The sequence below is a fragment of the Chamaea fasciata genome, unplaced genomic scaffold (genome assembly GCF_029207755.1).
Source record: "Chamaea fasciata isolate MVZ Bird 193981 ecotype frontalis unplaced genomic scaffold, bChaFas1.0.hap1 SCAF_2, whole genome shotgun sequence".
Lineage (NCBI taxonomy): Eukaryota > Metazoa > Chordata > Aves > Passeriformes > Sylviidae > Chamaea > Chamaea fasciata.
Genome location: NW_027094087.1, coordinates 105,920,025 through 105,935,109, shown reverse-complemented (window position 1 = coordinate 105,935,109; position 15,085 = coordinate 105,920,025). Strand labels below are relative to the sequence as shown.

At 35.7% G+C, this 15,085-nt stretch overlaps 1 protein-coding gene across 13 annotated transcripts in view; it reads left to right on the top strand.

Moving 5' to 3' along the window:
• Positions 1-15,085, top strand: part of DMD (dystrophin) — a 990,047-nt gene that overhangs the window by 830,198 nt on the left and 144,764 nt on the right. The gene's annotated exons all lie outside the window — the stretch shown is intronic.

The window sequence follows — 15,085 nt, the reverse complement described above, 5'->3', positions numbered from 1 at the left end:
ATACAAGATCTGCTGGACACTCACATCCAATGGCACTTTTTTAGAGTATTTTTATGTATGACCAGCCCTCCAGTTAGATGTGATACCCTTTGTAGAAAACTGAAATTTTTGGCCATGTAATAGGAAAAGCAAAAATGAAAATTGCTTTTGTTTCATGCAAAACTATTCTCCTTCTAAGGTATGTTCCTGTTTTTCATTTCTGGTTCTACAGTCTTCCACTATGTTTCTTTTTCATTCTGGTGGTTTTGTGGGTTTTTTAATTAATTTATTTATTGCCTTTGTTATGCTAATGTCACCTGAAATATCAACTTTATACTTTGTCTGTTCATTTTTTTTTCTACATATTTCAGTTTATTTTCATGTGTCTTTCTTTTACACTGGTTGTGTTTTCTCTCAGGCTTCTCTTTAATTCTTATTTTCAAAATGCAGTTCTTTCTCTGTTCCTACTCTGCTCTGTCTTTCCCAATCTTGCTTTCCTTATTTCTCTTTGGGTTTTTTTTCTGTACTCCCCTTTTTTCTTTTCTTAGTTTACTTCTCTTTTTCTCCCTCCTCAAAAGTTAGACGTCTCTCTCACCTCCTTGCCATATTCCTAATGGGGAAAATATTTCTTACCTAGATACCCCATTTCCTAGAAAATATCGCTGCAGGAATATCATAAAACAGAGAGTTCAGTGCTATTGCTTGCCAGAAAGATACCCATCCTTGGTTATGTGTGTGATAAGTGCATAAAGACATAAAATTTATCACATCTGAAACACCAGCGAATTCTAGTGTTATGAGAAAGTTGAAGAGCATTTTGTAAATGAGGTAATCATGTCTCACTTGTTTCTTTATTAACACTGGGAATTTACATAAGAGTAGAGAAGAAAATGTATCATCTTAAGCCAAATCTTACAGAGATTTATTATTATTATATTCATTTTATAATCATAAGGCCAAACTTAGTCAGTCATTTGCAGTATTGTACAGTGGTTCAATAGTGAGATTAGTGCTATTAGTGAGTAGAATCAAATATTCCTCCAGAATCTTCCCAGAACTTCATTTGTATTTTTGCCATAAGGCATGTTTGCCATTTATTTACCTGGTTTGTATTCAATTTGAGTGAATATACAAAGCACTCAACCACTCACAGACTCAACCAGCCCCAGTTTTGAAGTGTTGTGTGGAGTGCATTTCATTAACGAGAGCAGATGCACTCAGCTAAGTCACTGGAAACTGTGGATTTTGAGTTGCTTCATGCCTTTAATAGAGTTGTCTTGAGGAAAATATGCTGTTTATTTTTTTGTTTTTCTTAAACTTGAAAGGAGATGAAATCTTTCCAAGGAGCTACTTGTTATGAATTTCACAAGGAGCTCTCATATGTGCTTCTAACAGTGAGCTCATCCTGGGATAAAACGTGTCTTGCAAACCCTTGCTTACTTCCAGTTGACATTTAGGGAGCCAGGAATCCCCTAAAATAAGTGGGAGTTATATCCATTTCACTTAGTCAGAGATCTGGTTGGCATAATGCTGGTCAAAGGGCAAAGCTCCTGACATGTAAACAAATTTACAAGTATCCCACAGAGAACATAGCGCACAGTTATCAAGAAAGATTATTTTTGGTTTAAATAAAACTTCGTTTGCTTTTATTTAGAATAGTATTTTTAATAAGCTGAAAAACACAGTAAGAACTGTCTTTTGTCCAAAACTGCATTTTTTAAGACATTTTTCTATGGTATTTATACTCTAGTGCTTTTATTTTTGGAAGATGGTAGTTTGTGAGTGGTTGTCTTTGAGCACATCAAAAATCTAAAGCTAAATCAGCCCAAGGTCTTTTCCAATCTTAACTTTTCTATAATTCCATGATTTATATACATATATATAATGATTGTCAAGAAGCACAAGCCCTAATTTCAGTATCATTCCTAACTCCTCAGCTCATCTTGCACCAGTAGCAAAGATTCTGCAGGATGTGGGGATTTGAAGATTGTTGTGGTGCAAAAAACATGCTGCCATTTTTTAGAAGGTCCCGCCACAACTATTATTCTGTTCCCTTGCAGAGCACTCTCTGCTTGCAGGAGCTATGAAGACCCAGCAGGCTTTTAGTACCCCTGCAGGCAGTTATCTAAAGTCATATCATCATTTTATTTGTATTCTGCTGAGGACAGACTCTTTACTGAGCTGCAGAATGCACGCTACTGTAGTAAGTATTGCTTCAATTATTTCAAAAACCAGCTTCTTCTGTGTTCTTCACAAATATTAGCTGATTCTTTCAATCTATCTGTGGTGAGAAATATGAATGAATCTGTATTTCCAGAGGTATTAATATCAAGAATAAAAGCCAAAAAGGAAATCCCTTCTTCCCTGAAATCGGTGTAAAATTGTCACTATGCATCCAAGTCTTGCTGGCCAGTGAAAGTCTAAAGATCCGAGTCACAGGCATTCTGGGCAGCAGTCCTCAGCTCACACCTTGCTTTTTATAGGGGCTGGACACCAAGGCAAGGAAGTTGCAGCAAAATACAAGCTGAAATCAGCAGTGACCTATTGTATCAGGTTTTAGGTTTGGGCTTTTTTTAATTTTACTTCACCTTCTGTGTTTCATGCCTTCTCCAAGAAAAATATCCTACAAAAAATGAAATAACAACAGAAATGCCCATGTAAAAGAAATGTCTTCTTCGGGTCTCTTGAAGTCAGGTTGAACCAAGTTTACTTTTTTAAATTGTATGAAACAATGGTTTCAGGAATTAAACAATAGAATAAAATTTGAAAGTTATGAAGGATATTCTCTCATATCAATTCTCTCGGATTCTCTCATAAAATTTTTCTTAGAGAAAAAGAAAAATCTCTTTTGCTTTACAGGTCAGTTGTCCACTTGGTAGTGCATAGGATCTTCATACACAAAAGCTCCAGTCATATACTTAAACAGAATATTTGCCTTAAATTGTTCTATATCTTAAATTACAAGTAGAGTTGTTCATTATTAAACACTGAGTGTGAACTGGAGTTTAAGTCGATAGATTGACAGATGCTGCAACATTAGCAAGAAAGATGTTTCTTCCTCTGTATGAAACAGAGAATGTCATGTCTAAATGAATGGGCAATAAAAAAGGCATTTTGATTTTTATGGTTTTATATTTTTGTATTTATATTTATATTTATATTTATATTTATATTTATATTTATATTTATATTTATATTTATATTTATATTTATATTTATATTTATATTTATATTTATATTTATATTTATATTTATATTTATATTTAATTAATTTTCTTACCTCAGCAGTTTCTCTTTCCATTGTGATATTTCATTAATTTTAATAACGAATTTGTTTCTATTTCTTTGGTTTTTCCTCTTTTTAAAACTGTATTTTTTTAACATGTGTCATCTGTTAGTAGCTGAAAAAAAATGGGAGACAAGTTTTCTAAATACATGCAGACAAAATTCTAGCTCAGTTAGAATTATAGTTAAGTCACTACAAAAATCATGGTGCTTTTCAACCTTGAAATTTGAAATTATTTTGGAGTTGCAGACTTTATCTTCCCAGCAGAGGGGGATTTTGATCCTTTTTGGAAGTCGAGTTTTCCCATCACACTACTTAGTTAGAATGTTGGTTTGTATTTTCCATGAGAACAGGAACTTCTGCCAAAACCACAATTGTTACAGCTCTTTAATGGTCTCTTATTTGTTTAATTGGCTATGCCAGTTGGCTGCAGAAGTCATAGACCCAAATGTTTTTCTTCATTTCTGTTAGACTGAGTCTCAGAGTTTCTCAATGTTTGTCTGCAAAATTATGCATATAGAATTCATTTTGCAGTGATTTTTTTTTTAATCCAATTTATTTATTTCTGTAAGTTAGTGGACGAGGACCAGCTGTCAGGATTGGAGTTCAATTCTACTAATGAAGTCCGTGTCAAAAATTGGATATATTGCTTCCTAAATTAGGAGGACACCTTCATTGTGGCATCTTTAGGGCAGTCAGTGAACGAAAGTATGTAACTATAAACAGGAATAGTTATCATCCACAGACATGACAGCAGGAAAACTAATAAAACCTTACTAAATTTATGATGTGTGTGATGCATTTCACTTTGCTGGAAATTGCAACTGCTTTAATAATTTTTTGTAAAGGAGTGCGTTCATTTTGAGAATTTTGTTATCCTCTTTTGACTTCCTTTGCTCTGAAATTTTGACTTCTATGAAGATATTTTGAAGAACCATACAGAAGAATAGCAGTTTACCCTACTTTATTTTCTCATTGCAATATGCATCTGTTGATTTCTTTCTATGTACTTTTTTTCTCATAAATGTGTGTGAGTTATAAGTTTGTGGGTTATGAAAGCTGAGTTATACTGTTTATATATGAAAAGAAAAGCGCCTAAAATTTATCAAAAGTAAGAAAATATGTTCCATATGCATCTTGAATTTAGCACTCTCTTCTACAACTTTTGCATGTACAATATATTCTGTAAGATCTCCCATTTATCTATTTGATGGATAAATGATGGGAAAAGAATGGGCATATTAGTTGATATATGTAAGTCTCATTTCCTTATAAAGGAAGACTTGAACAATTTACTTCCACCTGTCAGCAGTTATAGATTATGTTTCGCAGCACACATCCATCTGACTCATACCAGACTATATTTAGGATACAGAGGAAAACAGAGGTTATGATACTGTTGAGAATATATTCCCTGGAAACCAAAAATCCACTAGCTCTGTTGGCTTTTAGTCAAGTAGTTTTAGCAGAATCATCCAGTTTGTAGCTCTTTAACTTATTTACCAACCACCACTGAAACTATATTCTTTAGTGTTCATGATAGGTAATACCTGATCATCTTGAAACCATTATTTGAAATAATTTCTATAGAATTCCCTTTGACAAGGAGTGTGAAAGCTGCATTTGAAGAATTAAATCTTCATTTAAATTTCATTTAATTCATTTAAAGAATTAAAGAATTATAGGGCTGAGCTTCAGTCCTATACAGAGATGTAGACTGCAGGAGTTAGAAGATTTTACCTTGGATTCCAAAATTATGCAGATAGCTTTGGGCTTTTCTTGTATAAATTGAAAGAATATGGCTTGATTTTTTTCAACACCTTTTTAGGTGTGTGACCTGGTTCCAATCAGCTATGTTTCGGCTGCTCATTATGAAAAATTAGTGTTGTTTAAGGTAAGAATGTGTGAGGGGGGATAGCTGGGAAGTGCACAAGGTTAGCAGCAGTCAGACAAGTGAAAGAAAACAAGGACAAAACAAAAATGAACCTTGCAATTATAGGTCAATGTCCAGTCCTAGCTTCCACTCCACAGGCCCTTCTCCTTCCCAAAATGTTATCCACTGTCAGAGCTCATCATCTGCAGGTTAGATTTTGCTACAGCAATAGGAGAGGACAGGAGTGTGTAGGGTGGGTCAGGGCTGCTCTGTCAGCTGGCTGGGGGCACCAGAGGGGTGATGGATCTCTGTAATTTGCAGTTCTGTCCCATCTCCTGGAGGGGATGCCGGCTGCTGACACACATCCTCTGCCCATTCACGCCCCCCTGGCTTGAAGCAGGGTTGGTGCAGATGTACAAAGTTTGCTTTGAATGTGGAACACGTTTGTCGCAGATAGAGCATTCACTGAATTTAGGAGCTGCCCAGTAAAGGCTCTCTAATGTGATTTTCAGAGGCTTGTAACTCAATGAAACCTTAATGAATACCCTTGGATTGAAAGCAATATAAAGCCCCTTAGATTCCAAGTACCAGTGCCAAACTATTGTTAAAGGTTTTTAGAGGGAGAATGTAAAACTGGCAAAACATATTTCTCTTTCTCCCCATTTTCACTAATCCCTTCTTCTGAAATGATGTGATTTTTTTTTACAAGAAACTTCATTTAAAGTGATTAAAAGCCCAAGGAAAAGAAATAATACACACATTTCCAGTGCAGAAGGTTAATGTTAGCCTTTTTTATTTCTTTGTTGAGTCATTTTGTGTCTTTCTGACATATCAATTATATCACTGCAGATAGTTTTATGTCAGGCCATCCACTTTCAGGTTACAGAAAGCTTTTGCAGTCTTTAAGCTAGGTAGTATTTTGTGCTATATTTTTTATGTCTTTTTGCTTCAGTGAGACTAAGTAGGATTTTTTTGCTGCTTTAGAAGTACTGTTAATAATAGTGTTTAAAACACTAAAAATGTCAGTGGCATTAAGTTGTGACACAGATTTGAAACCAGCCTTTATGGAAGATTATGTGTGTCATTTAAAAAATATTTTCACAAGACGCTCTCTAAAATTGCCACTGCAGTTTTCAACATGGTTTGAGCAAAGCTGAATGTTGTACCCTTGTATAGAAAACTATGAGCAGTATGGAAGTGATGTAATGGTATGTTTGCTGTAGAGGAGGACACTTAACTATTAAAATGGCTCAAACACTGTTATATGTTGTGTGGGCAAAATCTTCTATAAAGTCCTTCCTAATTTGGATTCACCCAGCACAACACAGGCAGAAGGTGTTTTTCAAGATGCTTATCCTGCGATTCATCTAAGCTGTTCAATTCTTGTGCTTGCTGTTAGTTTATAAAACACTGATACTGCAATAAACTTTAGAAATATACCCCTTGGTTACAGAATAATATTCAAACATAGTATGAATTACAATTCTTGACCAGAGCTTACAATTTCAGTTTTATTAATATTCACTTTTTATTTCTTTTGTACCTGGAAAGATCAACATCCATTTCCTGTATGTGGAAATGAATTCTTTAGGGTATGAAATTTTTGGGGGAGCTTCAAGTATGGAGGTTGAAGACTCAGCTTTTCTCTTCAGTTTTCTCAGGTGTTCAAAGTTGTTTCTCTACCACAGCTCAGTTTGTTTTAAACCAAAATTAATTAGCATTAATCAATCCAGAAAAATAATCCTAAGGTTGCATCTGTAGGTAGCATATTCATTTTGTTGGATGCTTTCACTTTCATTCCTCTGATTCCTCATACCATCCTCAAGTGTTTTGTGTCCTTTCCTTTCAGTACTCTCATTTATGACTCTTTCATCTGTAAAAACAATCAATTCTGTCCTAAATAATTAGCTGAAAAATAGCTGATGATAGAGTGCTGTTTTGGTGTAGTGATTTTTGGGATATTCAGAAGAAATAGAAGATTGTGTCTTCCATGAAATGGTTTTGTGCTTTTTGTATATCCAAGCATTACAGTTCCTTATCTCAAAACATCACATTTCAAATCCTGAGTTGATTTTGTCTGTACTTTTGCCAGCCAGAAAACGAAGATAACTGAATTTGGCTTGCACATCAGTTGTCATAGCTACCTGCAATATATCCCTGAATCTGCCTAGGTTTACCTCTAATGAGAAAGGGGTTACATTTTTCTTATGAAGCCTCCATAACTTTATTCAGTTGTGAATGACCTGTGAAATACTGTCAGACTGGTATGGTCTGTAGCAGAAATCGAGTGAGGTTCCTCTTTTAAAAAGTCAGGATCTAATCCATTTTTCTTCACCAGTGAATAGGAGGTCAGCTCCCATCAAAAAGAGTTCCAGAAAGACAGAGGCAAATCCAATTTTATAATCACCACATTTCTGTCTCAAGACTATGCCCCCACATTATTAGTCTGTGCTCCGTAGTTCCCACAGCTGATTGGATAAGCCTGTGATGTTTAACAGGTCATGCTGATTGTTTCAGCTTCACCAATGACACTCTATATAATTTTTTTTTCAAATTATTTTGACCATCTTGTACATGAATTTACCTGTTTTCAGGTGAGTATCCATTTATGGATCAGAACTACATTTGTAAGATTTAGCTGAGTTATAATGACATTGTGTTGAGTTGGTGGAAGTTTTAGTTTTACTGATGGTTTTTAATTTTAGTTTAATGTGGTTCTGATAGTTACATAGTTCAAAGGTCTGTCTTTTCAAAAGGAGGCTAGAAGAACAACCTTTACTTCATGTAAATTTGTGTTAATAAGTATTTATCCTTATATAGGCCAAGGCCCCTGAATCAGATAATTGTGTCTTTGTGATGTGAGCTCCACTACAGTGCTGGACACAAACTATGATCTTGTACTATTCAGGGTGTTTATTGCAAGCATGGTTGTGAATGATGTTGCAAAATCTGCTTCTGTTGCAGAAAACAAATTACAGACTGTCTAATGTAGCATTTTTGTGCTGTTGTGGGTGCTCAGTGCTAACACTGTGCCATGAGAGCTGCCAGTGCAGACTTTACACTGGTGTGTTGGGACTTCAGCCCCCATGGACTGTTGGCTTTGTCTGCTCTGCCATCCCTCCCAGCTGGGCTGACAGCTATCCCTGCTGAGCCTGCTCAGCTCAGATATCCTCAGGTGACCCAGGAGCAACATTTGTGTCTTTTTCTACCAGAAAAAAACCCCAACACCTTTATAGTACAATTTATTGAAGAGCACCCTAGGAAAGATGCAAAAGTTGAAAGAATTAAAAGTCTGATTTGCTGTCTTTAGGAAGCTAATCAGTTCTTAAATTTTTAGACAGGGGATATCACTTGTTCCTGATCATTCTAGCACTTTGGAGGGATAGTCCCAAAAAGATGCAGTCACAATTGTACACAAAGTAGATTTCTTGAGCTCTTGTGTTATATTAATTACATGATCAGTATATTCACACAGCTTAGAGATACTGTATTTCACTGTCTTGCTCATATTCAGATAGGCTCTAACTTGCCAGAGATTTTTAATTTTTTTTTTTTTCTGAATGAGAATATAACTAACAGCTGTTTGTTTTTGGCTCCATTTCTACATTCTTTGAAAGCTGGAGAATTAAATTGCTGACATTCAGACAACACTAATTCACATATCCAGGGAGCCTAATTTGCCATCCCTGAGATTCTGATTCCTGGTGTTCATGGATTTAAAAACCATTTCAATGACACAATACAAGAATAGGCTAGGGAGTTTCAATAGTATGCTCCTGCTAAACATAATCACATTTCAAAAACATCTGTGTCATTACTGGTGTGATTCATCTCTAAGCTGTATACAGCTGTGTTTGCAGTTTCAATTAACAGTCCTCTAATTTCATATCCATCTCATGTTGCTAATTTAGTTAATTTATTCATAATTAAGAGTATTCTATTTTCTACGAAGGTTTGTTGAGCTTAGTGCATTATAAAAAATTATTTAAAAAAAAATAAGGCTGAGGCATTTTGACTCTTACAATAGTCACATCAGAACAAAAATGTCATTAATGTACCTACAGGGGAAGACATGATTTGAGGGACGTTTTTTTCTTTTTTTCAGTGTGGAATGAGAAGTCTTTGGAAGGTATTGGCTTTGTGTTTTAAAGCAAAGGATAGTATGAATAATGTGCTCTTTTTCCTCTTTTTTTGCCCTTCTCCCCTTTGCCCAAAATCTAATGCAATTCTATGGTTTAAACTAATACAGTTGGTTTTAATATGTAAAAGAAGTGATACCTCTAAAAAGGGTGTTACAAGAGGAGGTTTGTGGCAGACATGAATCATCCTACTTCCTGCAGTTTTGTTCTCTAACATTTATATTTTAGATTACATGGTATTTAAAAGGATCCATGTGATTAAGAACTGTGAGATAACTTTAAAAATTTAAGCTTGCGACACACTCAGGTGGAAGATAAGAACTGTCTCAGTATTTATCAAAAGAAGTGTTTGCATTTTTAGAAATGTTTTTTGGATACCAGTACCAGAATATTGTGGGAAAAAATGGGTTATAAATCCTAGAGACAAATCTTCTCCAGTTGTCCACAGTCTAATGATGTTCTACAATTTTTCCAGGATTGGTTACAACTCTCCAATTCTGTGTAAATACAGAAATAGTGCCTTCTCTGTTATCTTCACAAGCCCTACAGGGATACTTATTCCAGGAAGTGGCTACAATTATAAAGGAGTTGTATGTTCAAATGGCTCTCATAAAAGAAAAAAAAAAACAAAAACAAAAACAAAAACAAAAACAAAAACAAACAAAAAAAAAAAAACCCTCCTCTTTAGCATGAAGGGTATTTTGATACGTGTGTTAGTGATGAGGTGAGCAGACCGCTGAAAGTTCAGCAGCCCTTTCTGGAAAAAGAAAAGTGGGAGAAATACAGTCTTCGTCCTCCAAAAAAAGTAAATAGTTGTTTGAGGTAAGTACTAGTGTGAGTATTGCTATAATTTGAAGTAAACAGAAGGAAGTTCTATGGAAAACATTGAAATGATGTGATCAATATTTCTCAAGCAGAGCTGCAGGTTTTCAATGACAGCTGCTGAATCCTTTATAGCTGAAAAATCACAGTTGTCTGCTGCATTTTCCTTTAATCTTCCCCTGCCTACAATCTCCTTGATGCTCTTTTTAGTTTCTCTCATTGCTCTTTTTCTCCTTGAAGCTTCCTTTCCTCCTCTTCATATAAGCTTCTTCTTGTCTGTCATACCATCTACAATCTTACCACTATTTATTAAGAAAAGGCTAGGAAGAAAATCATTAAACAAATAAATAGAAAACACAGCTAGGAAATTTATAATCTGAAATTAGAAGAAATTAGAGGGATAGAGAGAGCAAAATTGCAATGTAAGGTGAGGTAGACTTTTAATCTTGGCAGTTGTATGGATTACAACCTTTTCCCAAGAAATCTCTTAATATCAGAGTTAGTGAGAGATGCACCCATGGTCTAAGCAGACCTCTAAAGCTCTTCAAAGCAAAACAGTCTCATAATTTGATTTTCTTCTACTTGTCAACTGTTAACGCTAAAATGCAATATTCTGAAGACAATAAAAGTTTGAACCATTTCAACCTTTTAGCTGCACACTCTGTGTGTTTAGCAAATAGAATGACAGTTGCTTGCTGTACAAATTCCAGGCTGCCCCACCTTTTTCTGATTAAAATGTTGATTAAGGTTAAAGGAGATTATAGCAATTTGCCAGGGTCCTGTTCTGCTGCAAGCTCAAGGTAAGAGGGTGATTCAAGTACCTGCAGAAAGATAGATTATCACTGGTTGCTCAATTTCCAAACTTCTGTGGATTTTGTTCGTGTAGACTCTTTGTTGTTTGTGTAGATTTTCCAGACTTTACTATTCAAGAAAGAAAACATATTTATTTTTGATACACAAAAAAAGTTAATGATTTTTTACTGTCTAAGAAGAGATGGGTCTTCAAAAAGGAGCACATAGGTCTTTTAAATTTTATTTTATTAATATCATACTCTGGATGTTTGTTGGTTTTTCTTTTCCTTTTTCTTCCTCTACATAAAATGATAGGATAATTGTATCTTGTACTTCATATGCTAAGTTTAAACCCTGTGGAAGTCTGTAAAGCTGTGTGAATTTATATTTTAAAGAGAACTGCATATGGTTTTCTTATTTATCTAGAGAGATGCCTGTGTCACAAGTTGGAAACAAATATTTGGACCATGAATAATTTTCCTGCTTAAGTTTTTCAGATAAAGGTTTAGGGGTTCAATTCTAAACCCTCAATTCCATTTCATTAAACATGGGATTCCCATCTGTGGGTTTTTGGGTTTTGTTTGGTTTTGTTTTCCTCGAAAGAGGATTTCATGCATGCTGTATTATGAAAAATGTAGTCAATGTTTATCTTCTCCATATTTTTGCTGACAGAGAGAAAATAAATACCTGTCACGAAAATGCTGGCACATCTTTGTGTGTTTCAGCTTTGTGCCTTTAACACCAGAGGATAATTTTACTTTTTGCTCTCAGAAGTCCTGAGGGATCTGCCTGTGCAGGGCTGACGTGGCTGCCATGAGTGCTGTGTTCCTGTGCTCACACTTGCTGCCCCATACAGAGTGAGGTGTTGTAATGACCAGCTCCCAGTTTGAGTTCTGGCTGCCTGCACTGGTTTAGTCATCATTTGTTTTGTTATAGCATATGCCTGCTTTAATAGAAAAATCACTGTTGTGTGCAATAAATAATAGTCTTGAACTGTATTTTGGTTAATATTCTCCCCTCACCCTCCAAAGGAAACTCTTCAAAGACTGCACTCTGATCATAAGTAATGCATCGACAGACCTCCCAGCTATCTGAACATCTCTTTCTCTGGATCAGCCAACACCTAAAATGTTAATGTTTACCTGTTATGTAAAATAAGTGGGGGGATTTTGAGTCACTGTCACCTGGAAAAAAAGATCTGCATTTAACTGACCAATAAAACCAACCAGCCTTGGTCTGAGCAAAAAAAAAAAAAAAAACTACCAAAAAAAAAAAAAAAAAAAAAAAAACAACAAAAAAAAAACAGTCAGAAAGGAAAGGGGATCATTCAGGCTACCAGAAGACCTGAGATTTTCCAGTTATGAAAAAGCAATTTTTCCTTCTGAGAGGATACCCACATCTGCTCCTGGATATAAGTGCAATAGGTGCTGTGTGCCTTACCTGTGCTGCTCCTGCTTACTTCAATGGAAGGCACATATAAAATCAGGATTTATCTCCCTGGTTCCTGCTCATGTCAATCTGTTACCCTCCACTTGTGGAAAATCTTCAAAGGTTCTTGGCCTGTTACACTACATGAAAAAGTCTGTGCAGATTTGAAAACCTAGATTTGTTTCTGAGGGGGTTTTATGTGCTGTCTTCCCACTCTGAGGACTGTAAAAATGCCATTAAAGCAGCAGCCTCTCAAACTGCTTCAGCAGGTTGTGGTTGTGGATTTTCTTTCTTTTTTGAGTATTCAGATGCATAGGTGAACTTCTAGAATTTTAATTATATCTGTATCTGATGAGCTGCAGCAATGTAAAAGGAGTTTGGGTGAGATTTAATTTTAGATAGCAGCTTAATTAACTGTATTTGTAAAAACCAGTGCAGCTTTAATTAAATTCCTCTACATTAATTTAGTTATTTAATTGAAAATTTGTTGGGATAGTCCTTACAATTTATAACTCTTCCTGTATGGGAATCTTAAATAACAGATCATAATAATAACTAAAAATAAAACCCAAACTGTACTTAAATTTTTGCTAGATTTCTGCTGGCTTTTTGCAAATAGCAGAAAGGGGTGTTTTTTTTCCTCTTAAATATTTATTCTGGTTCATGGATTTTTTAACAGGATTGGACATCTGAAAACTCACGTGGTGACTGAAGATTTTTTTTTTCTTCTTTTCTCATGTGTGTTTGGGTTGGTTTGTCTTTATCCCATGTCAGCTGTTGTTCCTTTATCAATGCCGTGTCAATGCTGGCTTGTGCTGTTACAAAGCCACCACCTGCAAGACTTTTCAGGTTTGGAGTGACTTGTGATGCACAGGGAAAATTGTCTGAGTTGTGGGACTGCAAAATTCTGTGCTGTCAGAGGTATAAGAAGTAGGGGAGCAGGTCCAGCAGTGAGAGCAGGGGTCAAAGGCTCTTCAGTCCTTGTGTAGCCTTCCAGAGGCACCTGCACATTTGCAGCACAGCCTGTGGCTTCTCTGCAGCTCCCCACTCTGCTGGGAGAGATGTGGAGAAACAAAGAGAGGCTAGAACACTGCGCATCCTTGAGATGGGGTGTGTGCAGGTATTTAAATAAAACCTAGTACGGTGCATCTTCTCTCATGAGATGAAGTCTTGACGAAAGGTTTACCATTTCTTTTCACAGTAAGGCTGCATTGACCTGAAGCAGAAATATATACGTTCTAATAAACATTACATGAATATTGGAAGTAATTTTACCTGTGTTCCATTTATGTGTACACCAATGATCACTGTCTTTTAGTGGCAGCACTCTGAATTCCAAATAGTATTGGCTTTCCTTGACTTGAAACTATTTCCACTGCCCTACATGCCCCTCAAAATTCAAAAATTAATTTCACTGATACTGTGCCAAAGAGGGTGTTCCTTCCCAACACTTATTGTATGCATCAGTTGCATAAATGGTAACTTTATGTCCTTCTAGCACAACTGGATATTTTCATTGATTTTTCTTGTCTGATTCATTAGAGTTCCTTCATTTTTTTATTTCCATAATGCACTGTCTCTAATCTGTACAACAAAATAGAAGAGGACTTCATGTCCTTCCTGTGACATATCTGTCAGGTTACATATTTGAGACAGAGCATACAATCCTACTTGCTTTTTTCTTTGGGGTACCTTTCTTTCTGAGTTTATTTCATACGCTTTGTTGTGGTAGAAGAGGTTGCTTGAAGTTTGATTTGTATGTATTTTTTAATTGTTCAGTGAAATGAGCAGTAAGAGTGTAAATTTCCATGAAGACATAGAGTAATACATAAATCAGTAAGTTGGGTAGGATGTTAGACTTATGAATTCATGAGCCATTTTTCCCCGTATTAGGAAATGCTTCTAAATGAACCAAAATAACTTCTTCACAAGAAAGTCTGAAATAATGAACAACATCTTTATGATCTCAGCCTACTTGGCCAACTTATAAGATGGGTGGTGGTGCTCCTGGGACAGTTGCTGCAGTTGTAGTGTCTTTGATAGCTGATGTAATGTCTGCAGACTGTTCGAGCCATGAAATTACAAATCCAGAAACTGGTGACGATTATTCTCCTTCCTAAAATTTAATGCACTTACTTTAAATGTGGTTTGCTCTAACAATGAGTTCACATTCTATTATTTTGTATTACCTGTTTGGTATACAACGTGTGTGTGTGTGTGTGTATAAAAGAAACAGTGTCTTCTGCAGTAAGATTCGAGGGATTACCTTTCTTATATTCCATTCCATCAAGAAGGTTTATCGCAACTAATTTCATAGTCATGTACTATTAATTATTCTAATGAAGTCCATCTTGTAGCTCTCTTGGCAGTGTTTTGTTTAATGGCCTCCATGGCCAGGTACATTTCAGCCACAGCACCAGGTCTTGAGCACAGAAGGAGATGCCCAGTTTAACATTTGTAAAACTTAAATGTGGACACACTGTCAAACCTCAGGAAGGTCAGGATTCAAAAGAGGCACCAAGTCTGTGGCTTATTCTATAGCTCTGAGGCACAGCTGAAGTCAAAGTACTTTGCCTTTTTACCGGTATTCAGTTACAATTTGTTGTGATGTGTATTTTGCTTTACCTTTAAAATAGTAAATAATATTCAAGTCTGATTACTCAAAAATGTGCTTCGGGTTTACAGATTTGTACAGTCTCATGACAGTTCATTGTGTGGGAAATACAACCTTTTAAACATGACTTCCACTGTTCCCAATACCCTCTA